Genomic DNA, 13,143 nt, shown 5'->3' with positions numbered 1-13,143 from the left:
GAAGAACAAAGACCATCTCTGGAAGGAAACAGATAAGTAACTAAAGAGTAGTCTACCAAATTTAACCAGAGTTGCTAGACCCAAGGAACTTGTTCCACAGATATTTTCTTCTGCTAACCTAAATTTAGAAAGAGAAGAAATGGACTCACCACTCTCACTCCATCAGACTCTGCAGATAGAGATTCTGGGGAACTGACATGGTAAGAAATCTTACCTCTCCCAGCTGTATGTCAGATGTCCCAGGATCTCTGAGCAGCAGGAGTGTCTGGGGTGAGTAGTGTCCAGAGAATGAAAGTATCCTGCTGACTATGGCAGCTGTTGGGAAGGGAGAATTTTCTCTGCCCTTCAAGGTCCTTCTACTGGACTAAGAATCAAACTGACAGGATACAGAGTAACGGAAAATCAAATTTAGTTTCAGGCATACAATGAATCCACACAGACATGGAATTCCAAAGATAATCAGGCTTCAATGAGCTAAGGAGAGTTGTAGGGGCCTAAGGGTACCAAAGGGAGAAAGACCAGGAAGGTAAAAGGAGATGTTTAGAAAACAAAGGTTGCCCTGTTATGCAGATAAATTTCTTAGGTAAAAAGGAATCTCATTTATAGCTCTCTTTCTGGTACAAGCAGGCAGTGAAGGGGAAGATAAAGAACTTTTCCTGCATCTGCTGGGTTTTGATTGCTTGTAACTCAAAATAATGTTCATGCCAAAGTAGCCCATCTTGGGGTGGCCTGCCCTTGGAGTCCCAAGGGCATAAAGAAGGAAATATGCTGTTCCATGTGGGCGATGGGCAAGTAGGCAAGGCTTCAGAGGCAAGGTTAACCTTGATTCATATCGAAACAAGAGGAGGAATGCTGCAGGCAAATGAGGAAGGGTAAGCATGGACACTGAGTTGGGTTCCTGGAGTGTGTGTGGGAGAGGGGAGGGCTGGTTTGTAGAACATTCTATGCAGAGGAAGCTGTGTGAGAAAACAGAAGGAGATGTGAAAGAGAATGGCATGTTTGGGAAACCGCAAAGGATCCCATATGGCAAGATCACTGAATTTAAGAGGTGTGGGGTTTTGTGGTTAGAGATCTGCCTGGAGAAGTAAGCAGGAATCACATCTTTGAGAGCCTTGAATATCTACTGCTGGAATCTGTAGTTGTGGCCACTTCCAGACTTGGAAACTCTGCACCCTGGGGTCTCTTTGTCCTTCTTCCAGAGCTCTATTTACTGGCCTTTTGTATTCCCTCATTGCTTTATGTCAAAAATTCTGGGTCCCCTACACTCCTCAGGCTCATCAATCTGGTCTCACTCCCTCCATCAACACGTCACTCCTTCTGCATGCTATGCCTGATCCTCTGGAGGCTTTTGGCCTCCTGGAGCTATGGCCGGCAATGTTCTTGGGCTCCCCAGCCCTGCTAGATTTTTCTACCATGACTTCTACTGGTTGGTTCTGTTTATACTTACCTGAGTTCTCAGTAGCCTTTCTTCACTGCCCCAAAGCATCTTTTTCCCTTGGATTCTGTCTATTTATATTTTCTGGGCTTCCTTCCTACTTCTCTCACTGCTTCTTCTCAGTGTTCTCTGTAGGCTTCCCTTCCCTTTTGGATTCCTTGAATTTTCAAGTTGGCCTTGATTCTGTTTTCACTCTTTCCTTCTCTCTCTTCCCTAGGAGATTTCCCTCACCTCTATGGCTCCAATTGGGAGCCATAGAACCTCCAGTTGGGGTTCTATGTTCATGAATCTTAAAATTCTCTATCTCCTGTGCAGCACTGCCTCCTAAGCTTCAGGTGGTATAAGCAACTGTTAACTCAACCTTGCCTTTATAATGCCTCCTAAACACCTCAAACTCAACATGCTAAAACTGACCTGATTTTTTTTAAACATCTTTTTTAAGCATAATTTATATGCCAGAAAATCATCCTGTGGTAAGTGTACAATTCAACAATTTTTAATAAATTTGCCAAGTTGGGAAACCATCACCTTAACAGAAATTTTAGGACATTTCCATCATCCCAAAAAGATTCCTCTTACCCATTTTCAATTACTCTCTGTTCCTATCCCCAGCTCCATGCAGCGAGCAATCTTCTGTCTTTCATATTAGTGGAATCACATGCTATATGACAGACACAATGTCTGACTTCTTTGACTTTAGCATAATGTTTTTGAGTTTCACCCATATTGTGGCATGTATCAATACTTTGTTCCTTTTCATTGCCAAATCATATTTCATTATATGGGTATGCCACGTTTTGTTTATCTATTCACCAATACAGATGTCTGGAATTTTCCACTTTTTGGCTATTATGAATAAGTGCTTCTGTAAACATTGGTGGGGAAATCTTTGTCTAGACACGTTTGTATTTCTCTTGGGTATATACCCTGGAAGGAGTGCATTGCTGGGTTGTATGGAAAATTTATGTTTAACTTTAAGAAACTGCTAAACTATTATGACTTAGCTATTTTTTATTTATCATATCCTAGGGATCTCTATTTCAATGAATGGCTACACCATTCATCCAATGAATACTCCAGAACCTTGGAACTCCTTCTTTACTCCTCCTTGTCCATATCCCTAAATTCCATTTCTCATCAAGTCTACTCAACTCTACTTCCTAAGTGTCTCTAGACCTATCTTCCAATTTTCACCTTTACTATGAGCATCCTAACTCAGGCCACTGTTATTTTCTGCTTTAGGAATCTCCTCATTCTGTCTATCTCACCTCTAATCTATTTATTTAAAAAGAAAGGCTGTGAAACATTTGATGTGCACAAAAAACAAAGAAACCATAAATAACTTATGAAGCTTAATAATAGAGTGAAAGCCTTATGGGCCTACCATCAACATAACCATTGCTAACACTTGACCACTGCCAACACTGTGGATGTGCCCTGTGGGCTCTACTCCACCCAGTTCTTCTTCAGTGACTCCCTGTTGTTCTTAGGATAAAGTCCAAACTCACTATTTTATCTTTGTAAGTTCTTCATAAGTTTTGAAATCCTTTCCCAGGGGCCCCTTATCACCACCCCCCAATTCTTTTCCTTAAGTTTCCACCCTTCAAAATCAGTGACCTCCCTGCCCTCCCTTAGACCAGGTAAGGGGCTCCCCAAACACTGGGCATTTCTCTTATCATGGCTCCCATCACGGTATTCACAGGTGCTCATTTGCCTGTTTTTCCCAAAACCTAGCTCTGGGACAACAGAGGCCTGGTCTGTCTTGCCATTATAGCTCTAGTATTGAGCATGCTGTTTGGCACACAGTATGTACTCAGCATTTTTTAATGTTTTTTTTTTATTTTTTTAATGTTTATTTATTTCTGAGACAGAGAGAGACAGAGCATGAGTGGGGGAGGGGCACAGAGCCCGACACGGGGCTCGAACTCACAGACCGCGAGATCATGACCTGAGTGGAAGCTGGACGCTCAACCGACTGAGCCACCCAGGCGCCCCAGCATTTTTTAATGTTTAAAGGAAAGTGACTTCTATACATCCAGATAAAGATGGCTGGTAGGTATTTGGTGCTCAAGAGAAAGGTCTAGGCCAGAGATGTAGATTTGGGAGAATTAAATCTTGTAAGTTAAAATGGAAACCGTAGGAATAAATGAGACCATGAGGGAGAGGATGAAGAATAAAAGGGGGGACAGTACACTAATGTTTATGGGTTAGGCAGAAGAGGAGAGCCAGTGAAGGAGGGCAAGAAGAAATAGGGAGCAGGAGGACCTGAGAGAACAGGGGCAGAGGGTCTCAATGAGATGGGAGAGGTCACAGCCTTGAAGCTCTGGGAAGTCAAGGAAGACGCTAAGTGGCAAAATACCTTGAGTCTTGCATATGAGAATCCCTGGAGACGGTGTCAGAGGGTTCTGAGGAGCTAAAGCCAGGATGCTATGGGTTGGAGAATAAGGAACATGAAGAAACACCCTGTTTAGTGTGAGCCTGGGGGTACTTTTGAGGAGCTTGAGAAGTATGCAGATCTGAAGGAAGATTCTGGTTGTTAGGATGGCAATGAGTTAAGCTTTCATTCAAATGTTTTCGAGCACGTTCCCTGTGCCAGACACTGTGTTAGGTTGAGCATATGTTCACCTTATGGGAAAGATACAGGAGTCCACAGACAGGTATGATTTACACAGCTCTGAAAAAGGGGACTCGAGGAAGCACAGTGAGGGTGGATAGTGAACCTGTGTCTTCTGCTTCCAAATTCAGTGGGCTCTTCAGTCTAAGATGTTCCTTCCCTTCGATTTTTGGGAGGCAGATGGATGTGGCCTTCCATATCTCTTGGGGGAGGAGGAGGAAGAAGGTGGGGAGAAAAACTCCTCAAGGTCTCCTTTTCCTCAGGCTTGACCACAAATGTACCTCTCACTGTCATTTCTGCCTCTCCTGCTCCCTCCTGATCTTTAAATATCCACACAAGTAAGGCAAGAAAGTCTTTCCCAGGTTGGGTGAATTTTCCATTTTCTGTCCGACAGGAAGGTTCCTGAAGTATGAGGCTTGGAAACCACCCAGGGAAAATGACCTCACAGGAATGGAAGGAGTTTCTCGGTTTAGGATGCTAAGAGTTTTAACAGGCTTCTGCCAGCAGAGGGAGCCCCAGGGTTGGGAGAGGAGGATCCGACAGCAGTGTTTAAAATGGGACGGGGAACTCGTTTCTGGCAATGTTTTTAGCAGTCTGGAGGTATTTATGCATTAAGTTCAGATAAAAGGGGATGAAAGCGGGAAGGAGGGAGGGAGGAAGAGACACTCATAACACACTTGCATATACACAGAAACAGTCACACAGACACACACAAAAAAACACCGTATAACCCCCGCCCCCTCACCCCTCCCTACACACACTCACAATTTAGGCTCTAGTCCAGTGGTTCCTGAACCCTGCCGTGCAACTGGATCATCTGGGGAAACTAAGGGCAGATTTCCAGGCCTCCTCAAGGCCGCTTCAATCAGAAGCATCAAGGGCGCGACCTAGGAATCTGTATTTTTACAAAGCTCCCCAGGCGATTCTGAAGTAAATGTGGACAGACTGGTGAGCTGCTCTGGTAATTAGGTAAATACTTTAACTATAGCTCGTTCAGAGATTTAATTTAATGGCTCCAGGCATCAACATGTTGACTGCTAGATCGAATGTAATCCAGGGGAGACCAATGTTATTACTGAGCCATTTTCGTTTTGAATAATTTTTGTAGTTATTAATATAATACATGGGGGGGGGGGGGTAAAAAGTCACATGGTACCAAATGGGTTATAATGAATAACAGAAATCCTTGTTCTTTTCTTCCCCATGCCCTAGTCTCCTTCTAAGGCAATTACTGGTTTAAATCTTATTTTTTTTTTCCCCTCTGGGAATCAACTCCATATTTTTAAACAATATGCTTTCATTGTTATTTCTTGATTTTGCAATATTAGAAATTATTTATTTGATTTCCTACTAAGGATTCTTAGGACTTTGCTTTTTCTCACAACATATGCAGACAGACATTTCCTTCCTTCTAGATTCCTAGTACCATTATGTCACAAATTTTAAGTAAACCAATAGTCAGTGTTTATATTGTTATGACCAACTGTTTATAGCACAGCAATACAATGCACTGTAATGTCATCTCTTCTGATCTCCCCTTCCCTTCTGGGAGTTAATAATCACCTCATTTTTGTTTGCTTACTTCGTTGTCCATGGTCTCCAAATCCTCCGACAAGAGCTATAAAACTCAAAGAAGTTGGTCAAATTCATTGGATAATTTATCCAATTTTTTTCTTTGGAGACAACCCTCCTGGAGCCACGACTCATTCTGTGCCAGTCTGGACTAGGAGCTTGATAGACTGTTCTCTGGGACATTTCCTTTGCCATCCACCTGGAAACTCAGGCTTTTTTCTCTCTTGGCTCACTTCCTTATGCATGGTAGGGAAATGTTTTTCAGACCTTGGATGCAGGAGTGATGTTTCACATTAAACATCTTTTTGTGGCATTCATCCATCAGACCTTGGCCACATAAACCCCAGTGAGGCAGCTCTGTCTGCTTGTCTTTACATTCCCCTTGATTCATAGTTTGTCTGGGTAAGGATTTCTAGATTGAAGGTTGTTTTCTCTTGGAATGGGAAGACACTACTATATTGCCTTTCGATTTCTAGCTTCCAGTATTGATACTGAGAAGTGCAGTTACTCTCTGGATTCCTAATCCTTGGTTTGTGAACTATTTTTCTTCTCTCTAGAATTTTTGGGATCCCTTTATTCCTGGGGTTCTAACATTTCTAAAAATACACTTTGGGGAGAAGTGGGTTTTTTTTTTTTTCATTTGTTGTTTTGAGTACCCAGTGGATCCTTTCAATGTGGAAATTAAAATCTTTCATCACAGGAAATTTTGGAGAAATTATCTTCTTTAAAAAATTTTTAACAAATTAATCTTTAAAGAAATTTTTATTTATTTATTTTGAGAGAGAGTACATGAGGGAGGGGCAGAGAGAGAGAGAGGGAAACAGAGAGAATCCCAGGCAGGCTCTGAGCTGCCAGTATAGATCCCCACATAGGGCTTGATCCAATGAATGGTGAGATCATGACCTGAGCCAATATCAAGAGTTGGATGCTTAACTGACTGAGCCACCCACATGCCCCTGGGGGAAGTTATCTTTTTGATTAATGTATTCCCCTCCATTTTCTCCTGCTCTCTTTTTGGAATTCTAATTAGAAGGTGTCAGAGCTCCTTGACTGATCCTGTAGGTTTCTTACTGTTTTTGTCTTGTTTTCCATCTCTTTCCCTTTTTATCCTATTTTCTGGGATATTCTGTCAATTTTATCTTCCAGTGCTTTGTTTTAATTTTTCAGTTTCTAGTTGCATTTTTATTTTAAAAAGCTCTTTCTTGTTCTCTAGTATTTTTAAAAAACAGTGGCTTCCTGATCTTTATTCATGGATGCACTGTCTTCCCTTATCTCTGGGGAGATTTTAATGTTGCCATGGCTGTTGTTAACAATTTCTTTTGCTCTCTGGATGTTGGAGTCTCCATCTTCAATGCCAGAGACTTTCATTCCATGCTTGGTAATCCTTGGAGTCCATTCCTTGGCTGTTGGAAGTTTTGCGTGCAAGGGCAGGGCTTGCCAATTGCTGGATTCTACTACAAGATAATCCAGAGAGTGCTTGGCAGTTTCATTGGCAGACCCCATTGTCAGTGTCTGTAGTCTTCTCTTCTTTGGTTGGGCACTTTCTACAAGGAGCAATCGTGAATTCTTCTGGCTAGTGCAGGCTGGAGTAGGGTGAATGGAGACGGGGGTAAACTGCGCAGTTCGTGTTCTGGGAGCTGGGCCAGGATAAGGGGCTGGGGAATCTCATCTTTCAGTATTGAATCTTTCTGTAATCCTTCTGTTTCTAGCTCCGTGCCTAACCCCACCCTTTGCTCTGCCTGGTGTCCCTGTGACTGGTGCCTCTTGGCCAGTTTCTCCAGAAAATAAGCTTTCTTTTTTCATTGGAGGGCAAGAGAGGGAATCTGGAGTGTCTCTTATCCTTCCCCTCATTTCTCTGGCTGTGTTCTAAGGTTCCCAATGCCCTGATCCCTGAGACTCTCCTGTACTCTGTGGCCTCTTGTGGGCTTCCCATCATGGGTACTTGGGCTTCAGCAATCACTGCTTTGCTAAGTCACTTATCACTCATCCATCCACTTTGCATCTTCCAAAGGGTGTTGACATCTCTCATCTGCTGTTTCTATTCCAGTTCTCTTTGTCCTTGTGGTTTATAGGATGCAAATTCTTCTACTGTGATCAGTGCATTTTGTCAGGAAGCAGAAACTAATGTTTGTTCAACTGCCACATTTAACCCTAGACAGCTCCTTTGAGTAGTCTGTCAGGCTTGACGTGATGGGAAGCTTATAGCAGTGACATCTTCTATTTCTCCCCGAGTTACTCAACAGTCAAGAACATGTAAATGAGACTTTTATGAAATAATTTTAATGGAAGAAAATGAGGGGAAATATTTCATTTGTTCATTCATCCATCCCCCACCCCCCAAACGTTTATTGAGCACTAATATATGCCCAGACTGTGCTTAGGTGCCAGGAATATAAAAGCTGAGCAATATTTGGTATCTTCCTTTGAGGAAATTATAGTTAAGTATAAGGAAGGTAAGCAAGTAAATCAAAGTTCATAATAGCATAATAATATGCTATAATAAGGGTGTGCAAATGGTATATATGGGAATATAGCGGTAGGGTGTCCAGATCAGTCTAGGACAGTGGGAAAGTCTTCCAGGAGGAGGTGGCCCTGGAGCTAAGTGTTGAAGGACAAATACAAGTGACAGAGATGAAGAAGATGGAGGAAGGGCATTCCAAATAAAGAGAACTGCATGTGTTCAGACAAGGAGTCTAGAAATAGCATGATATGTCAGAGGAACCTCAAGTAGATTGAAATGGCCAGAGCAAGGGTCTCCGTTGGGGAGTGGCTTGAGTGAGAGTATAATGGTCGTTGAACTATAAATATCTATGTTAGTCTGGAGCATGATCCTGGGTCTACCAATGAGAGATGCAGAAATAATAATAATATCCTATTCCCTCTGTGAATTTGAGCAAGTTTTTAAAATGTCATTTGTAAAATGAGACTACTATGAGATTATATAAAGATATGAAGTATGCAAAATGCTGGGTCAGTGGTAGGAATTTAAAATATTCTAGTTGTCTTCTGACAAACCTGCCTTAAATCTTTCTACTCTCTCTAGTCCCCTAACAGTTATAAAACAGATTCTGGAAAAGCTTAACTATTAGGAAAATCTTTTCCTTCTTTCCATTTCTGCCAGGCAAGGATTACATGAGCATCTTTTAACTGAATATTTTTTTAATCAGCAGATGCAGTGTTTATGAATTCTTGGGTGTCTGGGGGCACCTTCCTGTAAAGTCTGGGTGGTTATTTTACAGGGCCCTTGGGTAGGACCAGAAGAAATGAGTTCCAGTCTCATCTCCACCATGAACATATATGTGACCTTGGGCAAGGCCCTTTCCCTGTCTTGGCTTCGATTCCCTCACCTGGCAAACAAGAGGAATTAAATTAGATTACCTTTAAGATTTATTCCAGCTTAGAAATTGGATGCAGGGAGGTTTTAGCTGTACTGATACTAGGAGGGAGGGAGGATTTTTGGATTTTACTTTCATATCATTTATTTTCATATCATGTAATATTTTCATATATCATGAAAAGGGAAAAGCAATTCCTGTCCAATCTCGGCAAGCAAACAGAAGTAAGATTCTTTAGAATCATCTCTCCTTACCTCTCCCACTCTCCTTTCATCTTCTGACTGATTTACTCACACAAACCCCAAAGAATGATGCTGGCACCAAAAACAAAACAAAACAAAACCCCCCCCCCCCCCCGCCCCAATTTCCATGTGCGTCCTTCTGAACTGTTACGCACTGTTGGAGAGGTTGGGGGACAGGGACTCTTAAAAGCCAACTGTTGTGAAAATACATCACCATTGCCTAGAGGTGCTTTCCAAAGCATGAGTCCAGATCTCTTAATCCCTCCAAGTGACTGGATCGGTCAACTACAACCTTCTGGATGGTACTGTCTATTGATGGCAAGTGACGGTTTGGGTAAACGGTGGGGGTGGGGAATGGCATTTCCTGTTCCTGTCGGTTTCTCCAACCGACCTGAAAGAAGTGCCTTTGAATTGTCCCCAACAGGCCCTTTTAAGGCTCACAGGGTCAGTACCCTGAGCATTCGGGCTGGAGGGGGGCTAAGGCATAGGTGAACAGCACGTGGAGATTTTTGATTGACAACTTTAGGCCTCCCTTGGTGCATTGAACAAGACTTCTTGAGATAAAATGAGCCTTCCTCAAGGCTCCCGGTTTCAATATTAATAATATCGAAGGAGCTGATGATCGGATGCAGAATGCAGATATCAGCATTCTCAGCAACTCCCAAGATACAGCCTGGTGTTTGTGCTCTGTCATCGGTTTAAAGCCAATTTTTAAAAAAATGCTTACGACCTGCAGTCTTTGTATGATTTCAAAAGAACAGGCAGAGTTTTTAAAACAATTTTTGCAACTTTTTGTTCCAACTTAACTTTCTGTCCCAAAATGATCAGAATGCTCTCAGTGCCAGTAACAGACGCCTGGTTCCATCTGCGTCTTATCATATCTTCCCTCCTACATATTTCAAATCTCATCGGGCATTTTTTTTTTGACCAGCATTTGACATTGAAATCTCTCTTCAGCCCAGCCCTCCAGTTTATTCCAATAGATGCATTACTTTAATAGCGTTTTTTCGAAGACCTACTACGGACTAGGCCCTGACACAAATAGTGATGCTATCATATATAATGTGATTTTAAAAAGTCTTACCTTGAGGTTTCAACCAAGTTTGACTTCTTTTTATTGATCTCCTTTTTCCTTTTGCTTCTTTTCTCCCTTTCCCTCCTCCTCTGCTTTCCCTTCTGTTTCATCTCTCTCTTTCTCTGCGGTTTCCCACTCTTTGGGGAGGGGCAGGATTTCCTGCTCTGAAGTTGGTTGGTTTCTGGGAGGAGTCAGAAGACCTGATTCGGGACTGGAACCAGCTGGTCTGCCACCTGATACAAGAAGGTGAAACCCAGGCCAAGGAAGAAGGCTCATAGGCTAGGACGGAGCTTGCAGCCAGGAGGCGCTGGGAGAGGAGCCCCGAAGGGAAGCCAGAGTGGGCCAGTCCTTGCCGCAGGCAGGCGGAGAGTCCAGGGTTCCCCAAGGGAAGCCCATGGTGGGAAGGATTCAAAGTGGTCCTGGTTGCCCTGGAGACTTATCCATTACTGTTGTTAGCTCCCCACATGCCAGAGGCACGCTAGGCAGAACCCCGTCCCACCCTTAGCAAAAGCTCACTCTCACATTCCTGGCTTTGCCTCAAAGGAAAGTACTGAAACAAGACCTGGGTTTGGGCCGATTTTCCTTCTCTACCAGGAGAGACTCTAGCATCCAGTGTACTCTGTGGGACCTGTGTGTCTACACATTTCTCAATTATAAACTCCTTAGGAAGTCCTCTAAGGACATAAATGACTATGGTGATCACATCAGCAGGAGCAGAGCATAGACGGTAGAGGGAAAGACAGGAACCTGCAACAAGATCTCCATGGGGTTGGGGCTCCGTATTATTCCACAATAATTCCAGCCTGATTCACACCAATTAATGTTGGAGGATCATACTCCAGTTTAGAAGTTTTGTTCTTTTGGAATAAGGCATGGACAAGAGTGTGCCAATTAAAAAGTTCACTTTCTTGGGGCGTCTGGGTCACTCAGTCGGTTAAGCATCGACTTCAGCTCAGGTCATGATCTCACAGTTTGTGGGTTCCAGCCCCACGTCAGGCTCCGTGCTGACAGCTCAGAGCCTGGAGCCTGCTCTGGTTTCTGTGTCTCCTTCACTCTCTCCCCTCCCCGCTCATGTTTGCTCTCTCTCTCAAAAATAAATAAACGTTAAGAAAATTTTTTTTAAAGTTCGCTTTCTTCATCCGTTCATTTAGTCACTATTCAACAGATATTTAATGAGCACCTACCCCATGCCAGGCATTAGTGTAGGATCTGGGAACAGAGGGCTAGCCAAACTAGACATAGCCCCACCCTGATGGAGAGTATGATTGACATGGTCAAACAGTGGTGTCTCTGAGACTAGGGGGCATAAATTTAAAGGAAGGACTGGAATTGTTGGGTGCTAATGTCTCTCTTGGAACAGCATCACTGGACAGATTTTGGACAGTTATCTTTCTGTTTCTTAGTCAAATGGGACATTGGTTCTTTCAACAATGGTTTTGCTTGCACTAACTTTAAGTATCCTTATCTATAGGCTCCCAGGTTGTTTTTTTTTTAATGGTTATTTATTTTGAGAGAGAGAGAGAGAAAGAATGTGAGCTTGAGCGGGGGGCAGGGGGAGGCAGAGGGGCAGAGAGAGGGAGAGAGAATCCCAAACTGTCAGCTCGGAACCCCACGGGGTAAGGTCACGACCTGAGCCAAAATCAAGAGTGACGCTTAACCAACTGAGCCACCTAGGCCGCCCTAGGCTCTCAATTCTTAAAACATAGAAGAGTTTTTTTTGTCTTGTTTTTCTATCAAGAGACAGTTTTCGTTTTATTTATTTATTAATTTATTATTATTATTTTTTTTTATCTAGAGAACGGTACGTGCTATTGATTTCTAGCTTATTCACCCTCTAAGGCTCTCTGAAACTGTTTAGCCCCATATTGGACATTTGGGATTATTTTTATCTCTCATTAAATCCCCTAATTTATATTTGAGCCCTAAGAGAAAGAAATAAGAACTGAAAAAGACAAGTCTCCTTTACTTCAACTGTTGGGTCTACTCCAGAATACTCTGAAAATTTCCTGAAGTCTGTTTTCATTTTTATTTAATTTATAATTTTAAATCTTTGTCCAATGTACCTTTAAAAGAAAGGCTTCTGGAGCGCCTGGGTGGCTCAGTCGGTTGAGCGTCCGACTTCGGCTCAGGTCACGATCTCGCGGTCCATGAGTTCGAGCCCCGCGTCAGGCTCTGGGCTGATGGCTCAGAGCCTGGAGCCTGCTTCTGATTCTGTGTCTCCCTCTCTCTGCCCCTCCCCCGTTCATGCTCTGTCTCTCTCTGTCTCAAAAATAATAAAATAAACATTAAAAAAAATTAAAAATAAATAAAAAATAAAAAATAAATAAAAGAAAAGAAAGGCTTCTGGAATTGTCTTTTGTACTGTATTTTTTCTTGCTTTCTTAAGGCACTTTTTTTTCTTTCATTTTACATGGCTGAGTTATTTAAAATTTTTCCTTTCTTCCTTGCTGCTTTTAAATATTTTTCTACAGCTGAAGGACTAACAATTAATTGATCAATTTGGTACAGATCTGTAGCCCAGAGCAATAAGTACCTAATAAAATCCTGAATTATTTAACAAATTTCTCCCTGGCTAGGTTTAGGAAACTCTTTAATTACAACTCTTAATATGGCTCCAGACCAGGTTTTATTTATTTATTTATTTATTTATTTATTTATTTATTTATTTATTTTAAATTTTTTCAACGTTTTTTATTTATTTTTGGGACAGAGAGAGACAGAGCATGAACGGGGGAGGGGCAGAGAGAGAGGGAGACACAGAATCGGAAACAGGCTCCGGGCTCCGAGCCATCAGCCCAGAGCCTGTGGGGCTCGAACTCATGGACCGCGAGATCGTGACCTGGCTGAAGTCAGACGCTTAACCGACTGCG

The 13,143-nt window shown here is 42.5% G+C and overlaps 1 protein-coding gene across 11 annotated transcripts in view; it reads right to left on the bottom strand.

Annotated features, from left to right (window-relative positions):
* The window catches only part of HSD11B1 (hydroxysteroid 11-beta dehydrogenase 1), a 55,572-nt gene extending 45,161 nt beyond the window's left edge, over nt 1–10,411 (bottom strand). For 3 of the 11 annotated variants that reach the window (XM_019429530.2, XM_019429539.2, XM_019429520.2), the window contains exons 1-2: nt 4,815–5,026; nt 215–376 (exon numbers count right to left, since the gene is read on the bottom strand). The gene's annotated coding sequence lies outside the window, so the exon portion shown is untranslated. Of the gene's footprint in view, nt 1–214; nt 377–4,814; nt 5,028–10,282 lie in introns of those variants that run through there. The other 8 variants (XM_019429555.2, XM_019429565.2, XM_019429574.2 and 5 more) reach the window with 4 other exon arrangements.
* Between the last annotated feature and the right edge of the window lie 2,732 nt (nt 10,412–13,143).

The sequence above is a fragment of the Panthera pardus genome, unplaced genomic scaffold, assembly GCF_024362965.1.
Source record: "Panthera pardus isolate Hobbes unplaced genomic scaffold, ASM2436296v1 HiC_scaffold_21, whole genome shotgun sequence".
Lineage (NCBI taxonomy): Eukaryota > Metazoa > Chordata > Mammalia > Carnivora > Felidae > Panthera > Panthera pardus.
Note: the sequence above shows the minus strand (reverse complement) of the source record. Positions and strands in the feature narration are given on the sequence as shown.